Raw genomic sequence first — 18,909 nt, forward strand, 5'->3', positions numbered from 1 at the left:
GGAGGTGTTTAAGACCAGGCTGGATGAGGCTCTGACCAGCCTGATCTAGTGTGGGGTGTCCTTGTCCATGGCAGGGGGGTTAGAACTAGATGATCTTTGTGGTCCCTTCCAACCCTGACTGATACTCTGATCTTATTTTTTTCAGAATGGTCATTAACAACTTGTGGAATTTACTTCTGCCAAAAGGACAAGAAAGGCTGAAGTCCTGGCTTTACCTCTTTACATGAACTGCCCCACTGACAGAACTACTGATGTTCTTGATGACTCTTTGCATCTAGAATTAGCATTAACTGTTCCATTGCATCTTCCAAGATTGTATCTGCAAGGTAATTATTACATATGCAGTTGAAAGTATCTTAAAAGCATTTCAGACCAGTATACCTTGAAGATTTTCAAACTACATCTTCTGATAGCATTCACAAAGCTTGTATTTCTTTTAGAATGGACAGGTGCTGTGTCTTCACTGAAAGGGTTCTCAAATATTGGAATGGTCTGCCCAGGGCAGTGGCGGAGTTTAAACACCTGGAGGTGTTTCAGCAGTGTGTGGACCTGGCACTTACAGACATGTTTTGGTGTTGACCCTTCAGTGCTAGGTTGCAGGTTGGACTGGATGTTCTTTGAGGTCTCTTCCAACCTAATGTATTCTGTGATTCTGTCATAATAGAGAGGAATATGACTGTCTTTAATAGCCTCTTCCTTAAAACAATTGGTGCAGAGTGCTGCATGAATAGAATAGAATAGAGTAGAATAGAATAGAATAGAATAGAACAGAACAGAACAGAACAAAACAAACCAGACTGGAAAATACCTTTGAGATCATTGAGTCCAACCTATCATCCAACACCATCTAATCAACTAAACCATGGCACCAAGCACCCCATCCAGGCTCTGCCTAAACACCTCCAGTGATGCTGACTCCACCACCTCCCTGGGCAGCCCATTCCAATGGGCAATCACTCTTTCTATGAAGAACTTCTTTCTAACATCCAGCCTAAACCTCCCCTGGTGCAGCTTGAGACTGTGTCCTCTTGTTCTGGTGTTGGTTGTCTGGGAGAAGGGACCAATCCCTACCTGGCTACAACCTCCCTTCAGGTAGTTGTAGACCGCAATAAGGTCTCCTCTGAGCCTCCTCTTCTCCAGGCTAAGCAACCGCAGCTCCCTCAGCCTCTCCTCCTAGGGCTTGTGCTCCAAACCCCTTCCCAGCTTTGTTGCCCTTCTCTGGACACGTTCAAGTGTTTCAATGTCCTTCCTAAACTGAGGGGCCCAGAACTGGGCACAGTACTCAAGGTGTGGCCTAACCAGTGCTGAGTACAGGGACACAATGACCTCCCTGCTCCTGCTGGCCACACTGTTCCTGATACAGGCCAGGATGCCATTGGCCTTCTTGGCCACCTGGGCACACTGATGGTTCGTGTTCAGCCTACTATCAACCAGTACCCCCAGGTTCCTTTCTGCCTGGCTGCTCTCCAGCCACTGTGACCCCAGCCTGTAGCACTGCATGGGGCTGTTGTGGCCAATGTGTAGAACCTGGCATTTAGATATGTTAAGTCTCATGCCGTTGGACTCTGCTCATCTGCCCAGCCTGTCAAGGTCCCTCTGCAGAGCTCTCCATCCCTCTAGCAGATCAACACCCACCCTCAGCTTGGTGTCATCTGCAAACTTATTGATGATGGACTCAATACCCTCATCCAGATCATCAATAAAGATATTGAACAGGATGGGGCCCAGCATTGATCCCTAGGGACACCACTAGTGCCTGGCTGCCAGCTGGATGTGGCACCATTCACCACCACTCTCTGGGCTCGGCCTTCCGGCATGGAAAGCATCACACTTGCAAAGGGTGCAGGGTGACTTCTTTACAAAATGTGGTATGCCACTACCTAGTCATTTGGCATGCCAAGTATTGCACTTACATAAATAAATGAGTTGACAACACACTTAAGTCGTTATTCATCCAGTTTTTCCATAAGCCAGCAGAATTACATAAATAGTTGCAGTTATTAGCAGCATGTCTTCAGTAAAGAGCGTGCTTCTGAATCATAGGCAACAGGATATTTAGATCTGAACTGGATCAGCAATCTTTTCTTTCCACAAATTTCAAGGACAAAAATCATAAGACACACTTTTAAAATAAATAAATCAAACCTGGGCTTGGCAACAGGATTGCTCTGGTGTTCTATGGTACAAATGAGTCACCCCAGCAGAGCTACCAGAGCAAAATATTTTAGGGCATGGGAGGGAAGCAAAGATGATACTGCACTTCTGCATTGGATGCAGACTGTGCACTGCAGTTCTATGGTTTCAGCATTGCAACCACTGTGGCTTCCTAGAAGATCTGAACTAAAACTAGCCACAGATTTCTGATGCTGAAGTCTTCCAAGAGGAAACCACACCAGTTACTTTGATATTGGGAGGGTGTTAAGTATGACCAATGTCTTAGTGTACCAGTGTCACAGTAAACTGTTAGTATAAACCCACAGGCTGGTGTGAAAGTAATGTCCTTTCTGTATGTGCAAATCCAGTTAGGATTCTGACTGGAAAAGTGAGCTCTGTCCTGTTTTCCTTTCCAATGCAGCATGATAAAGACAGGTAGGGTCAAGTGCTGCATTTTTCATAAACTCTTAAACCTAGTTGAGTGCCTGCAAGTCCCACTTAGGCTGTGAGGCTGTGGAAATCATGACTCAAAGGTGTACTGGAACCTGGCAAATTTATTCCCTCAAACACAGATCTCTTGCCTGTCAGATGTTAGGTAGAAGCAAAAAAAACCCACCATACTGACATATTTCAGCATGCAAGAAATGGCAACCCTGAATCCTCTCTTGATGCACATTGCTAGCATTACTAGAGATCTAGCAAGCAGCTTTTGAAGAGGAGGTTGGGACTGCAGCTAGAATCTGTGCAGCAGCTATTTTCACATGCAGCAAAGTATCAGACCTTTTCATCTTATGCTAACAAATGTGAAAGGATGGTGCAGGAAGCAGTTCCCATCCTTTGACAAGCAGGATGACAAAATTGCCCTCTACGCCTACCTGAAGGGTGGTTGTACACAGGAAGGGGTTGGCCTCTTCTCCCAGGCAACCAGCACCAGAACAAGAGGACACAGTCTCAAGCTGTGCCAGGGGAGGTTTAGACTCGAGGTGAGGAGGAAGTTCTTCACTGAGCGAGTCGTTCGTCATTGGAATGTGCTGCCCAGGGAGGTGGTGGAGTCACTGTCCCTGGAGGCGTTCAAGAGGGGATTGGACGTGGCACTTGGTGCCATGGTCTAGTCATGGGGTCTGTGTTGATAGGTTGGACTCGATGATCCTCAAGGTCTCTTCCAACCTTAGTTACACTGTGATACTGTGAAAATACTGCCCAAGCACTTGGGTAAACCCTACCCCCTTCCCTTCTCTTTTACTTACAGACATTCTGTAGAGTGCTTGCTCATACAGGTCTTGTCACCCCCGCTCAGAGATGGTCACACAGGAGAAGAATATCAAAATATAAAGCTGGAAAGGGAAACACAAGGAGATGTGAACTCTCAATATGATTCCATTTCTGCCCCAGGGGATGTTTAGATTAGGAAAAATTTATTAGATTGGAAAAATTTATTCACCTAAAAGGGGTGTAAAGCCCTGGAATACACTGCCCTGGGAAGTGGTGGAGTCCCCATACTTGGAGATGTTTAAAAACCGTGCAGAGGTAGTGGCAAAGGACATGGTTTAGTGGTGACTCTGCAGTGCTAGGTTCACAGATGGACTTAATGATCTTAAAGGACCCTTCCAACCAAAATGATTCTATGATGCTAAGATAGTATTCTTCACCTGTGACCACCAATTGTTCTTGGAAACCCTAAGTCACAGCCCAGACCTTGCAATGTAGAGTATGACTTGTAGCATGTTTGGGTTTTTTGTACTATCCAGAATGCTGCAGTGATTGCTTTTAACATAATGGCTTTTAATTGTTTTTAAGGTCTGAAGTGGTTTTCTGGCTTGCATATGTTTGACTGGAGTCCTTCCCTGTGAAGCATTTGCTGTGCTCTATTTTTGCTGAAGTTTCACAGGCATTGTGTAAGAGCTAGGATATTTCCAAACTGTCCTGTAATTCAAAAAGATCATCATTATTTTCAGAAAGTTAATGTATTACTGTGCAAAAAAAATCCATCATTTCCAACTTGTAGGCAACAGTTAAAATTAGGCAGCATCCAATATCTTATTTGTTAATAGAAAGATCATTCAATACTATCTCTAAAATCTCCACAGCTGTGTTCAGCAATCTATACATTATTCTCCAGACCTGGCAACCTGTGCTCTTTTCACTGATTTTGTAGAGACTCAACTGTCAATTATTTATTTATTTTACTAGATAACATATGAGCAATCAGTTATCCTCTGACCTCAGATCCCCCAAGCACTTCCCATCTGTCAGGCATTTTTGTAACTACATGTGTTCTTTCCCTACATCAGTCTAATGCACTGAATTTGTACACATCCTTTACAAGCAAAATGCTGAAATCACACCAAGAAATGTGTCACATCCAAAAAACTCACATCTGTTTGGCCTTTTCCTCTCCAAAAACAGTTATTGTCTTGACTCTCCATTTGAGTTTCTTAATCTTATATATATTTGGGAAGCCATCACATGTTCTTTCTTCAGTGTGAGTGTGAGGGAAAACTTGAACTTTGTTCACTAAGGCAAAATTAGCTTTACAAGGCAGCACCTCAAAGTATGCCCTGTGACTCTCTGTGGCAGACAAACATGAGCCCTAAGGGTTGTTTATTTTCCTCTCCTTAATTCTTTGAGTAGGCAATTTTAATGAAATACAAAGTAATTGGACCGCTGCAAAAGGCTAAATTAGGAGCTTCCTGGAAATGTTTTCCTGGTGTATTTACACAGGATCATCTGAAGTCTAAACATAGTCCCTGGATAGTTAGCTCATGTTGTAATGAATTTAATACAGTGGGTTCAGATTCACAGCTGGCAGAAGTGCTTTGCAAATACAGGACCATGCTAAGTCAGCTTGCAGCAGTTGAGGGTATAAGAGTGTGCACAGAAGATTTTGCTCACCGCCATAATCATCCTGGGTTTTACAGCATCATGGGGTAAGGGAGCTTTTGTTACAGTAGTGGGCCTTTCATAAGAAGGATGTCTTCTCAGATACAGAGAAAATGCCTGGGAGAAAGGAGAGGAACTCATTAAAAAGTCCAGTTATGAAACCATAAATGTTGCAAATACCTGCATTATGCCTCCATCTTCTAGATATGTGGGTGGCTGCCTTGGACTGCCTCAGCTGTTATTGATGCACAGTGGCAGCTTTGGTATGGTTTGTGTTTCTATTTTGTCACAGCTCATAGCCATTAAAATAATTGTACATCTCATTCAAGTACACACACTTCCTAAAAAGTTCTCTCCCATGTGCTGCAACGCAACAGCAAAAACCATTCTTGGAAGAAATCACAGAGAAATCACAATACCTAAGAACAGGCTATCAGAAGAGAGGAAATTTGAGTCTCATGCACAAGTGCAGCTTTGGCTCAGCTAAACCAAGACAAACCTCTAGGAGTTATGTCTTTGTATTTTTTTGTTGTTCATTGTTTTTCCCCCAAGTAATTTGCCATTTACTTTTGTGATTCCTTGGTGAGGAGACAACAACGTCCAAGGCATGGACTTGAAAGGAGATGTGACATTTTCCTTTGCTCAGCAGGTGAACACTTACAAGGATGATGCCCATTTGTATGATACATCATTCCAATCTCATTTCTAAGTGCAGTGCATCCTTCCAACTTGGAAAGTAGTTCTTTGTAGCAGAGAGCTTTAACAGGCAAGTAAATTCACCCTTTCCCAATTATTCTAACTAGTTTAGTTTTCTTTATTATTATTTGGTTTTCACCACTGAACTTCCTCTCTGATCTCCATCTATTCAGTGTATGCCCTAGTAGCATGATTCTGACACCCAGCAGACACTTCTCAAATGCACAGAGTTTATGTAAACAGCCACTTTTTCTCTGGCTGCCATGGCCTATACCTATTGCAGAGATTCCAGGTGAGTTTGCAGAGCACCAAATAGCAAAGGTTCCCTGACAAACTTACACCCCCCACCTAATTTTTAAATGTAAAAATATTGAAGTAACTGAGAAATAAAAGATGACTGCTTAAAACCCACTTTTATCTCAATTAACCAAGTGAAAAAATGACTTTTATCTCCTCTACAAAGCCAACCCTTATTTTATTCATTAAAGTTTTTCCTGATACTTTATGAAATGAAGACTGATTTGGGAAGTTAAGGTTACTTTGCTTTGCTATTTACTATAAAAGAAAAATATCTAGAAACTGTTTCTATGGGGTTCTAAACCTGCTTGCTGTAGCTGTGCTGGCAAAGGGGGTGGCACAGATTTGGTGTAAATAAGTTCAGTAATTCCTTCAGAATAACTTTTGCATTTTCTCTGAATTTTAGGGGTGCCTAATAAGACTTATTGGAAGCATTTACATTTTCCTCTTGGGAGAACAGGAAATATTTTTAGTGTTGAACATAAAGGGAAGGAAAACAAAAACCTACTCACAGCCCTGATTAAAAGAGAGATTCCTCTCAGACTTGTTCACTTTCCAGACAAGGCAGAAATTAAAATTATGTGGTTTTGTTTTCTTTTTTTAATGTCATAAATGGAACAAAAATGTTGGGCTTTTGACTTAAAATACAGTCACTCATAATAGCCTTATCTGATGGAAGGAGGAGAGGTAAACCAAATCAGAGGGAGTACTGTGACAAGTAGAAAATACCAGAGTAGTCCTAGCGTGGTTGTACTGTGAGGAATAAGGGATCTTCTTGCAGAGAGAATATTCCACTGAATATACACAGTTCTAAAGTTTACCAGTGGGCAAGTTATGTAATACCACAAGGCACATGCACCAGCTTCAGTATGCATTTTGCAACGTGCCATTTAAAGCACAGATTGATACATACCTACTCAGATTTTCACTCACTGCTCCAGGACCCAACTACATTTCCCTTGATATACGTGGATAATAAAACAGTTGGTGGTAATTATCTTAATGATTTCAGCATGAAGATTAGTAACCCTTGTAATTTTTATCCTTGCTAGTATAAATCAGTTTACAAGGGCTCAAAGTACCTGTTAAGCTGCCAAAGCTGTGTATGCATTTTCAGTACTCAAATTAACCTCTCACTTCAGAACAGGAATGCTTGTGAATAAAAAGGGATGCCTCTCCATTTTTTGAATAGGAAGCATTAGTAATTGAAATACCAGTTGGGAACAGACTGGGGATTTAATGTTCTTGTTCCAGAAGTGCAGAGGGAAGAAGAAAAGAAAAGAGAAGGAGAAAAGAATAGAGAAGGAGAAGAGAAAAGAGAAGAGAATAAAGAAGAGAAAAGAGAAGAGAATAAAGAAGAGAAGAGAAAAGAGAAGAGAATAAAAGAGAAGAGAAAAGAGAATAAAGAAGAGGAAATAATAGAGAAAAGAATAAAGAAAAGAGTAGAGAAAAGAATAAAGAGAAAAGAATAGAGAAAAGGATGAAGAAGATAAAATAATAAAGAAAATAATAAAGAAGAGAAAAGAATAAAATAAAAAGGTACACTTCAAAATTAACTTTGGATACAACTAATCTATTTATAAAAATCAGTTTCCTTTGTTTTTGAAGACTTTTTGATCATACTTTGGCATTTTCATGGTTACTGTGATATTAGGTTAGGTTATTGTATACATAATATATATAATAGTACAAAATATGTAATGGTTTATTAATTCAAGTCAAGGAAGACCCTCAGTGTAACCCCATTCAAAGGCACTTACTGATGTTGGAAAGCATGTTGCAGGCCCTTTTTATTCTCTAAGTCAGTTAAATTCTGCTCTAAGTGTGAGGTTAGATAATCCTGTACCATGAACACACACAAACACAGTGACACCAAGAGACACTTCCGTGGTCCTAATCTGTCCATTAAAAATTCCATGAAGGAATTACTCTCCCATATATGAGCACTGAAAAGCAGTATATGCAAAGACAGCAAGACAGTCAGAAACTATTGGCAGAAGTCATTTGTATATTTCTGTCACAAATATTCTTTTGCAGCCTTTCAAAGATGAGATTAGCAACACAGAAGCATTTATTTTGGTTTTACTGTTTTCAGTCCCATCATATGTTCATTGACTATTAAAGGTCTAAGACTAACTGCACAAAGTTGTCTGCAAAATACTTTTCAGCAGCTCCTTTTCATTTCCTGCTTCACTTAGCTTGGGCTATTTTCCCTTTGTCTGTAATATATCCTTTACTCACCATTCATGATACAGAACCAAAATGGTGGAAATTCTCTTCTTATTTCTTTCTGTATTCTCAGATTCTGTGTACAGCTCTTGACAACCATCTGCCTGGATTAGACTTCAGCTCCTACTCCCATTCATCCCTGTCATAATAAAGTATGGACAGAAACAATTTCTGCTGGGAAAATAGTAAGTTAATAGCTAAGTGAAAGCTTTGCTTGGTTTTTTTCATTAAAGTCCTGGTGTACTCTCACAACCTGCTTTGTATTTATTTATATGAGCAGCTGAAGATGTAAAAAAATTAAAAGGTACAGCTCCAATTCAAACACTGAATTTCACAGTGGGACTCAGGCTACATCTAATATTCACAAATTACTGTGGAGTTTTGCAAATAGCAAGCAGCACATCAGATGAAAACCTCTAGGTGCAACAAATGCAATGTAAGAGGAAGCTCTTTAGCAACAATTAAAGAGGACAAATGACAGCATTGCCCACACCTACGTTTACATAAAGAGAAACAATCAGGCCTTACATAACTTCAGCATGTCTAAAATAGTATTCTTTTCTCCCTGTTAGGGCTAGAGGCAGATGAGCAGACCAATGACTTTGCTGGAGTTTATCCAGAGAAGGGCTGTGAAGCTGGTGAAGGGCTTAGAGAACAAGTCATATGAAGAGTGGTTTGAGGGAACTGAGATTGTTTGGTCTGGAGAAGTGGAGGCTAAGGAGATTGCCTGAAAGGACATTATAGTGAGGTAGGTATTGGTCTCTTCTCCCAAACAACACATGACAGTACAAGGGGAAATGGCCTCAAGTTGCTCCAGGGAAGGTTTAGATTGGATATTAGGGAAAACTTCTTTACTGAAAGAGGTTAAGGGTGAGGTAGGGCAGAAATGGCCACACTCGCAGGCACTCAGAGGGGAGCAGTCGGGCTTTCTGGGGAGTTGAGTTTTGCAGAGCCTGAGGTACCTGCACCAGCAATACTAATATTGCCAAGGTCATCTACATACCCTATCAGAAACAACAAATCTGGATGTAGGAAGCTAGACCAGCATGGAAAAGAGTCACCATGGTATATAAGTCCTTTGGCAGATGCAGTGCATGGTCCCTGACTGCCACAGCCAAAGCTGGGCTTTGGTACAGCTGCAGACCACAGCAGCCACAGCTGCCCCCCAGTGGGGATGACTGGAGTGAGTGTCCCCTCCCTGGCCCTGGAGTCTTCTGCCAGTGCATGTCCTGGTCCACAGCATATGCAACTGTCCACCACTGGTAACCTTCTCCCTCAGCATTCAATGGAGAACACCCACAAGAAGAAACACACAACTGGAGAGACCTCATTTTGTAAAAGTCTTCTCCTGTGCAACCAGTGCAATATTCTCAGGGACCTGATTTGCTGTGGGTTGTTTTGTGTGTGTGGCTTTGGCAGGTGCACATCATGATCTGACATTTGGGGTTCTAATAATTGTGGCTGCAAAGATTCTCACTATTTTTGTAGTAAATATACGAACCCTTAGCTGATGTTCACCACCAAAAGATCACATATCTTCCCATAGCTACAACAAGACCCTGACAACTCACACACCATTGACTATTAACTTGGCTGTGACCCAGGTCCCTCTCTGAGCAGTGTGCTTCCATGATACCATCTCACAGCTTGCAAGCCTGCCCTACATTCTTTATCCTTAACTTTACAGTCTTGCATCTGGCCACAGGAAAAATTAAAAAAGGAAAGAAAAAGAGCTTCTTTTTTGTTTTTGCCCAATAGAAACACCTTAGAAAGCAAATTAGACCAATCTATATATATGAGCCATCTTCATAACTATTTACTGTTCCATCAGCTTTAGTGTCATTTGTACATGTTTTCAGTAATAAGTCCATATATTTTCTTGCAGATTTTTTGCTGATGTATCTAATAGCACAGGAACAAGTTGGTAAGGATTCTCATTAGAAGCATCCACAGTGGATGATGATATAATATTAGATAAAGTGGGTTTTGTCACCTGCTGCTTCAGCACTGGAACTGGGCACCTTAGTCTTTTAAGGTTGTTTCTATTAACCCTGTCTTCATCTTCTAAGAGGTTCTGAATTTAAGAGGAAAAACTCATATATAAGGATCTAACAGTTAGGATATTTAAATGGCTAATAGGGTAGCTGAGAGATTTTGCAAATTATTTTTGTACTTGGAAGCTGATGTTAATCAGAGAAATTTAGTGAAAAAAATTGATTAAATTGATTAGCAAGAATCAGATGAGGATGATGTTAACTGAGCTAGCTTGTAAGGAGCATAGCTTCACAATGGTTTCAGAAAATCAGAGATAGATTGAAATTGGCTTCTCTTCTAGTCCTTGATCCTGAGGAAGAGAAAAGGCAGGAATCATTTTGCCCCTGTACTCAGCACTGGTTAGGCCACACCTTGAATACTGTGCCCAGTTCTGGGCCCCTCAGTTTAGGAAAGATGTTGACTTGCTGGCCGCCCAGGAGAAGACACCAACCCCCACCTGGCTATAACCTCTCTTCAGGTAGTTGTAGGCAGCAATAAGGTCTCCCCTGAGCCTCCTCTTCTCCAGGCTAAGCAACCCCAGCTCCCTCAGCTTCTCCTCATGGGGCTTGTGCCCCAAACCTCTCCCCAGCTTTGTTGCCTTTCTCTGGATGTTAAAGCCAAACCATATGATTTGATCACATTCTCAAATATTAATATACAAGAAAACTGTTCTTCTGTTATCCTAGGAAAATAAAACATTGGTATAGTTTTTATTAAAATGACAGGTTTTTTCCCCATGAAATGTCAGTAACAGCTCTGCAGGGAAAAGTTTAACAATTCTTTATGTGTCTTCCAAAGATTAACTCACAAGGTCTGAATCAGTAGTCTTCAAGAACCTAAATTAAAGTATAAAATAAAACATTTAACCATTGTTTTGAGTGCAAAGCTGAAGGCAACTTTTACTGTGGAAATCCTTTTGCCTTTCCATTAAATTTTTCCTCTTCTGAGCAAATGAGGGAAGGAAGAAGGAATGATTATTACTGATTTAATTAAGCTACTAATATTACTGGTCCAGCCCATTGGGAAATGACAACGTTGAGATTGTGAATTGGATGCAATCATCTCACCTCATTACTATTTTTGTCATGGAAATAGATTAATTTTGTATATTTTCTGTTCTCATTACTATACTTGTCATAAGAGGGAACTATCAAAATTCTAATACCTGATGTGCTTTGATAATTACGCTACCATGCTCCACAACTTTGACATTTGCAACCCCGTGCTTGATTTGCTGGCTATTCCACACCTTCCTGGCAGGTTCACAGAGGCTGTAAATATGCATTACAGCTAGGCAATTTTCTGCAAAAAGCAATTGCCCCACTTCATCCTTTTCCATTTTTCAACTGTAGTTGGGTGGGGGGAGCAAACAGAAGATTAAACTGAGCTGCACTGATATTAATGAACTTTAAGATAGAGTTTTTGTTGTGCACTGAAGGAAATTATATAATATCTGATAAATAACATCTCTGGATATTAAGTTTACATTCAAAGCCAAAGATTAAACTCTTTTCCTGGAAGTAGGCAGGTTCTGCTAATGAAATCCAGCCACAATTGCACAGGTTACAATCAGACAGTTGATCAGAGAAAACATCCTGGATAGCAGAATTCCCACCAAAAGCAAACCAGAGTATCAGAAGCTTGGAAATAGTAATGTTAGAAGCAATATGTCAGCAGTGTTCCAGCAACATGCTGCTATACACCAGTCATTTTTAGGTAAGGCAATATTAAACAATCTTGAAATCATAAAACCTTTTAGCTTGTGAGCAAAGGAAAAAAAAAACACAAAGAACTGAGAAAGGACCAGAATGACAGAAGAAATTCCTCACCAAAATATCCATCTTTTCCTGCAACAATGACAAACCCCACCACTCAAAATGATGCAGTTATACTTTGAATGGTAAAGTTTTTCCAGCAATGTCTTTCATCATCCGTACCTTTTGAGAAATATGTCTCTCCTGGATGAAGGTACAGCTGCACCAATTCATACCTTTGTACTTTTCAGCTCCATTTCTGTAATTCACAGGTAAATTTGAAAGTCAAAATTACTTACAGCCCCTGATGGTGCCTATGTGACTGCTCTTCTTCCAGGGTGCTGGGTTTAGGAGGAACATGAAGCTTGTCCTGAAAACCTTCCACTGGCATCCAGTCACGTTCCTTTTCCAGCTGAAAGCCTTGGTTTGAGTTTTCAAAGCAGTTAAGGGATCAAGCTCCAGTTACATCAGAGAATGCATTTTGATCTATAAATCACAGAAACAGTGATATTTTTCAGGGAACACAGAGACTGAAGATCACAAAAGCCAGAACAAAGCATGCAAGAGCCAGGGAGAATGCATTTTTTTCCTCCAAAGACAGCCAGCTCTGAAGGGATCCTCTGTCTTTCAGATGACACCAGATAGAGCAGGTCTGATTGCCTTTCAGAAGCATCATATGGCCCCATTTTAAGTGACAGGATACATTTTTGATCTGCAGCTCAGTAATCCTCCCAGAAGACCTCAGTAACTGTATTCACAAACTAAAAATTAAAATGTCTAATTCTCATTAGGTTTGGGAATCAAAAAGGCAAAAGTCTTCATAAAATGTATATGTTATTACAGTGTTATGAGGGGATATGAAAGCAGGTGCTTCCTCTCCACCACCATCTTCTTGATCAACACCCATTAGAAGTTTCTTGCTAGAGTCTCATAACAAAATGCACAGCCTGGGAGATCAAAAATAAGCTGTTATTTGGTAAAAACAAAACCAGTGATCAGAAGTATTGGACAGTACTCATTAACTGTAGAAAACCCCTGATTCCAAGATGCTATTTCTAAAACCTGCTTGGCACCTGAACAACAACAACAAAAGCGTTATCACAGAATTTGACCTCAGGTTACCAGCAACTTTCCTAAGTGGCCCCTAAGAAGTTGCCTAAGCATTAGTGCACATCTTGCCATAGCCCTGGGATTTCAAATTGCATGACAGTTTGACACTCATAGTCTTCTTTAAGGATTAAACCTCCCCCATATGCCTAAATTAATGTAGACATCCCATCAGTCTAGAGCTTTCTAGCACACATTCTCTAATTATGAAATTTACAGCTTTCAGCAAATGCCTTTAATGAAAGAGCAAATTCTCGTGGAGAAGATAAGGGTGATAGAAACAGCACCAAATAAAGAATGATGAACATTACTTGCAACCACTAAAACAATTTCTGTGGAAAGCACTCCAAGTGGCTAGAAAATCTGATAGTAGAACGAAAAAATATGGCAAATTATTGTGGTAGGTATATTAATCATTTAGAGCTTTTAAATTGAATGCAACAAGTCTGTAAAGCCAAAACCTAGCTCTGCTGAAATTTAAAGCAATATTGCCGCTGACCTTAATAAAGTCAGTGGGTGTCTAACATGATTCTGCTGTGTTGGGCTTATTATTTTGTCTAGACAAAAGGGAAGATCATATCTGTAAGTCACATAGCAGTTGTCTATCTGTTAGGGAACAATAGCACTGAGCAAAAAGATTAGAGATAGATTGAAGTAAAGATTTGGTGTCTTCTGAGGGCACGTGAACTATGCAAGAAAGATATTCATCTCTCACCTTGTAGAAGAGGCTTCCTGTGACTCCATTAACAGAAATAATTCTCATGAGTTATGCATTAGCTGGCTTTAATGAACAACAAAGTTTCATTTTAAGTAGTTGGGAAATTCAGAACTTGCAGGCTGGCTCGTGCTGCATTTTTAAGCCTTCTAAACAATCAGAGGTTCATTAGCAACTTCCTTTTTCTCTGAGACCCCAAAACTCTGAGGCAGGTATTAAATTCTCCCATTTTCAAGCATTCAAAGCCAATGCACAATGTGGTTCATATTTACTAATTCACTGAAGTTTGATGGTCACTGAAAAGCAGATGTGAGGGCTTTCCTGGTAATGTAAACATCTGCGTTACCTGCAAGTAGAGCTCTTCTAATACAAAAATCATTACAAAGGAATGAATCAGAATAAGAAAAAAAAGCCTTCAAAGAAGTTAATAAAAATTAACCTGTTCTAAGCAATGTGCATGATTTTACAGAGGTGATCTGAATGCTAATTCTTTCCAGATCTGAGAAAGCCTCAGGCTGTATTTCCAGACAGTGTACACCAGAAGAAAAATAACAGTTACATAAATGTATGTAGATTATTAGTGATTGCCAAACAGATTCATTTGATATTTTTATGATCCAACTGTTTTCCATTTAGCCAGCAGACACTGATATTTTTGTTCTGCAGAGAAAACTGTAACAAACCAAATAAAATATTTTACACAGTAAAGCTGTTCTGCCCTTAAGGTACAGGATTTTTCCATATTGTTTCCATTTGAAAGTTTATTCAGATTATGAACCCCCTGCTGACAGCGATACCTCCACTCTCCCTCTCCCTTCCCAACTCTGAAGTCAAATAGTTGGGTCAGCACTTGTACTTCTGCTTTGATTATGTGGAGTCCCTGTGGAAAGACACAGCACATTCTAAAACATCTTTATTTTAAAGTCTGCTGTGAGCTTACATATTTGAATGCTTAATTTACAGACGTGCTCAGGGAAGTGTTGATGCAAAGAAACCTGCTATTCATACATAACCCAGATCAAAGCACTGCTTCTCAGGAACATGTGCTCCAGAGCATCAGCTAAATAATTGAGAAAAATTCATCCCCCAAACATCTGCAAGTGATTTAAATTAAATTTTAAAAGCCATGGCTGGCTCCTGCATTTCTTTGCCTTTCTACCTTTTCTGTAGTCTGATTTTTGTTACCAAATGACCCCATGCCTGACCCACCATGCTTCTACATGAACAACAGTGTTGATACACTCAGAGGGCTGTAAGCTAAGGCCATCCAGCAGAGAATAGAATAGAAATAGAATAGAATAAACCAGGTTGGAAGAGACCTTCAAGATCATCACGTCCAACTAATCATCCAACACCACCTAATCAACTAACCCATGTAACCAAGCACCCTGTCAAGTCTCCTCCTGAACACCTCCAGTGACGGTGACTCCACCACCTCCCCGGGCAGTCCATTCCAATGGGCAATCACTCTCTCTGTGTAAAACTTCCTCCTGACCTCCAGCCTGAACTTCCCCTGGCGCAGCCTGAGACTGTGTCCTCTTGTCCTGGTGCTGGCTGCCTGGGAGAAGAGACCAACCTCTGCCTGTTTACAATCCCCCTTCAGGTAGTTGTAGAGAGCAATAAGGTCACCCCTGAGTCTCCTCCTCTCCAGGCTAAGCAGCCCCAGCTCCCTCAGTCTCTCCTCATAGGGCTTATGTTCCAAGCCCCTCACTAACTTCGTTGCCCTTCTCTGGACTCGTTCCAGCAAGTCAACATCCTTCCTAAACTGAGGGGCCCAGAACTGGACACAGTACTCGAGCTGTGGCCTAACCAGTGCAGTGTACAGGGGCAGAATGACCTCCCTGCTCCTGCTGGCCACACTGTTCTTGATGCAGGCCAGGATGCCATTGGCCCTCTTGGCTGCCTGGGCACACTGCAGGCTCATGTTCATCCTACCATCAACCAGCACCCCCAGGTCCCTCTCTGCCTGGCTGCTCTCCAGCCACTCTGACCCCAGCCTGTAGTACTGCATGGGGTTGTTGTGGCCAATGTGCAGAACCCGGCACTTGGATGTGTTAAATCTCATGCTGTTGGACTCTGCCCATCTGTCCAGCCTGTCGAGGTCTCTCTGCAAAGCCTATCTACCCTCTAGCAGATCAACTCCTGTCCCCAGCTTGGAGTCATCAGCAAATTTACTGATGATAGACTCAATGCCTTCATCCAGATCATCAATAAAGATGTTAAAGAGGATGGGGCCCAGCACTGATCCCTGGGGGACTCCACCTCAGACCTGAGCAGATTTGAAGGAGCCCTAGACACTCTTTCAGGTACCAGACACAGCACCAAATTTAGACCTCTGTGCCCTGCCTCTCAGCTATGTTCTTTATCGTGGGCTTGCCGTGTCATTGGATGTTCTTTTGCATCAGACCATTTTTTTTGGCTTGAGTTGTCCCATGGGAGGTTCAAGTTGAATATTAGGAAAAATGTCTTCACAGAAAGGGTTATCAGGCATTGGAACAGGCTGTCTAGGGAGGTGGTAGAGTCACCATCCCTGGAGGTGTTTCAGAAATGTGTGGATGTGGTGCTGAGGGATGTGGTTTAGCGGTAGTTGCTAGCAGTAGTGATGGGACTGTGAGCTCTAGGCTGGTGGTTGGACTTGATGATCTCAAAGGTCTCTTCCAACCTCAACAGTTCCATGATTTAGCAAAGGCACATCAGCTTGCACCTGCCTTCAATATACTTCACAAAGTCTACCCCATTACTGACACATCCATAATAGAAAACAGATGTGGAGACTCTAGTTAACTGCCTCTACGCAGATGCGATTCACCAGCTCAAATGCCTTTTTGGACCTAGAGGTCAACATGGCGACAGATGCAGCAGCCTCCTCTTTACAGGAGGTAGAAGCAGGGTAATGGAGCTCAGCATGAGCAGCCTAGGTGCAGACAGAGCCATAAGGTTGCAGAAACAGAGAACTAATTTCTACTTACATTATCTGGGCAGTAAAACATGGTCCTGTACCATTCTTGCTCCAGCATATGAGAAACAACCACCCCCATGGGCACCCCTGAATCAGAACAGAGAACAGATTCAGCTATCAAATATCACACTCACCATTTTTTTTTCTTGAAGAGGAGAATATTTTAGCTGGATCCCAGTTCAGTTCATTTCACTGTATTGCTTTGGGCAAGAACAAACACTGGGATGAAATATTTTGAGCTAATATTGCTGCCAAACACTTTCTAACATTGAAAGACACCCTGAGTTATGGTTTTGATTAAGTTAATATTCATATATTGTTAAAAGACATGCTCAGCACTTTAGGTTTGCTCAGCATGCCAGATTAAGAAATTACCAGTAAAAAGAAAGATTTTAGTGAGGCTGCTGTTTATCAAGCCAACAGTAATCCCAGTAATGATACCATAGGGGAGTGAAGGATTTACTCTCTGTGAATCAGGACTGTAAGTCATTACAGGACACTGGGCAGCCTGCTAAGCATGAGCAAGGGCTAGGTAGGAAATCACAGCAAATGCAATTGAATATATGAACAAATTCTGAAATGCCAAGGCAGTCTTTCACAAGCTCTTTGATGAACTGATAAAATGGTTGCAATATGCTGTGGTTTTAAATGTTCTAACAACTGCAGTACGTCAGGTGGATTTTCCCATTTGCCTTGAAGCAGCCTTTTGTTATATGACTTTCCTCAAAATAAGGAAGAGCAAAATAAAAGCAAAGAGATACACATGACATACCAGTGATGGAAGCAGAGCATACCTGAAGCTAATACTGACTTAAGTAGTCCATTTTCCAGAGACTCTATTTTATTGTACTTTAAAAAAAAACCCAACAGAATAAATCCAGACTATCTTGAATATATACCTTTAACCCACACTTTTAACTCTACATATCTCACACTTTGATTGAAACTGAGAAGTAGAAATGGAGATACCATCAAAAGTATGAAACCATCTTGCAATCCCTCTTCCTCATGAACTCTCACTGACTTCGGTGAAATTATTATTGCTATTGATTACTAGAAATTACTATTGCCATCTTCTGGTGCAATTGAAAATTGGAAGTCTTTCTCATTAAACCATGTGTTGAGATTACTGATGTTATCTAATGCTGGGAATGGTGCTGTTCCTTTTGGAAGAGGACATGAAGAGGTACGTGTGGTTTTCCTATGAATGAATAGCTGTGTTTCTCTCCACGTTGGTATGCATTGAAGTCAAGGTGAGTCTTGGAAAACAGAGAGAGGAAAACAGTGTTGGCAGATCAAGCTTGATAAACTTCTGCACTTTTAATGAAATACTTTTGGGATAATTTAGGGGCTTGGTGTACTGTGTTCAGCTAAAATTCTAAGAATAAAATTGTGTTGACAACCATTGAGAAAAATTCTGACCAACCTTGTCTAGACTTTCCAGGATTTTAACTCCCTACAAAGACAAACATACATAGAATAAACCAGGTTGGAAGAGACCTTCAAGATCATTGCATCTAACCCATCAACCAATCCAACCCACCTAAACAACTAAACCATAGCACCAAGCACCCCATCAAGTCTCCTCCTGAACACCTCCAATGATGGTGACTCCACCACCTCCCTGGGCAGCCCATTCCAATGGGCAATCACTTTCTCTGTATAGAACTTCTTCCTAACATCCAACCTGAACCTCCCCTGGTGCAGCCTGAGACTGTGTCCTCTTGTTCTGGTGCTGGCTGCCTGGGAGAAGAGACCAACCTCTGCCTGGCTACAACCTCCCTTCAGGTAGTTGTAGAGAGCAATAAGGTCTCCCCTGAGTCTCCTCCTCTCCAGGCTAAGCAACCCCAGCTCCCTCAGTCTCTCCTCACAGGGCTTGTGTTCCAAACCCCTCACTAACTTTGGTGCCCTTCTCTGGACTCGTTCCAGCAAGTCAAGATCCTTCCATACATTAACTTGCACCTTTGATGGGCAATAGTCAAATGTCTGATGCTGAGAGCAAACACTCAAGGTTCCAGATTGAAAGAGAAAGATCTCCAGGCATACTCAAAATGCCCTTGTGTAATTTCTACCCTCAGTGTGGG

At 41.3% G+C, this 18,909-nt stretch overlaps 1 long non-coding RNA gene across 4 annotated transcripts in view; it reads right to left on the reverse strand.

Annotated features, from left to right (window-relative positions):
• The window catches only part of LOC137448957 (uncharacterized), a 149,947-nt gene that overhangs the window by 11,543 nt on the left and 119,495 nt on the right, over positions 1–18,909 (reverse strand). For 3 of the 4 annotated variants that reach the window (XR_010989269.1, XR_010989271.1, XR_010989270.1), the window contains 6 exons: positions 16,836–16,912; positions 12,344–12,530; positions 8,269–8,395; positions 5,047–5,151; positions 3,596–4,077; positions 3,402–3,488 (listed from right to left, as the gene is read on the reverse strand). This is a non-coding gene — a long non-coding RNA (uncharacterized lncRNA). The remainder of the gene's footprint in view (positions 1–3,401; positions 3,489–3,595; positions 4,078–5,046; positions 5,152–8,268; positions 8,396–12,343; positions 12,531–16,835; positions 16,913–18,909) is intronic. The other variant, XR_010989268.1, reaches the window with a different exon arrangement.

This window comes from Melanerpes formicivorus, unplaced genomic scaffold (assembly GCF_026170545.1).
Source record: "Melanerpes formicivorus ecotype bairdi unplaced genomic scaffold, bMelFor1.0.p_v2 SCAF_27, whole genome shotgun sequence".
Taxonomy (NCBI): Eukaryota; Metazoa; Chordata; class Aves; order Piciformes; family Picidae; genus Melanerpes; species Melanerpes formicivorus.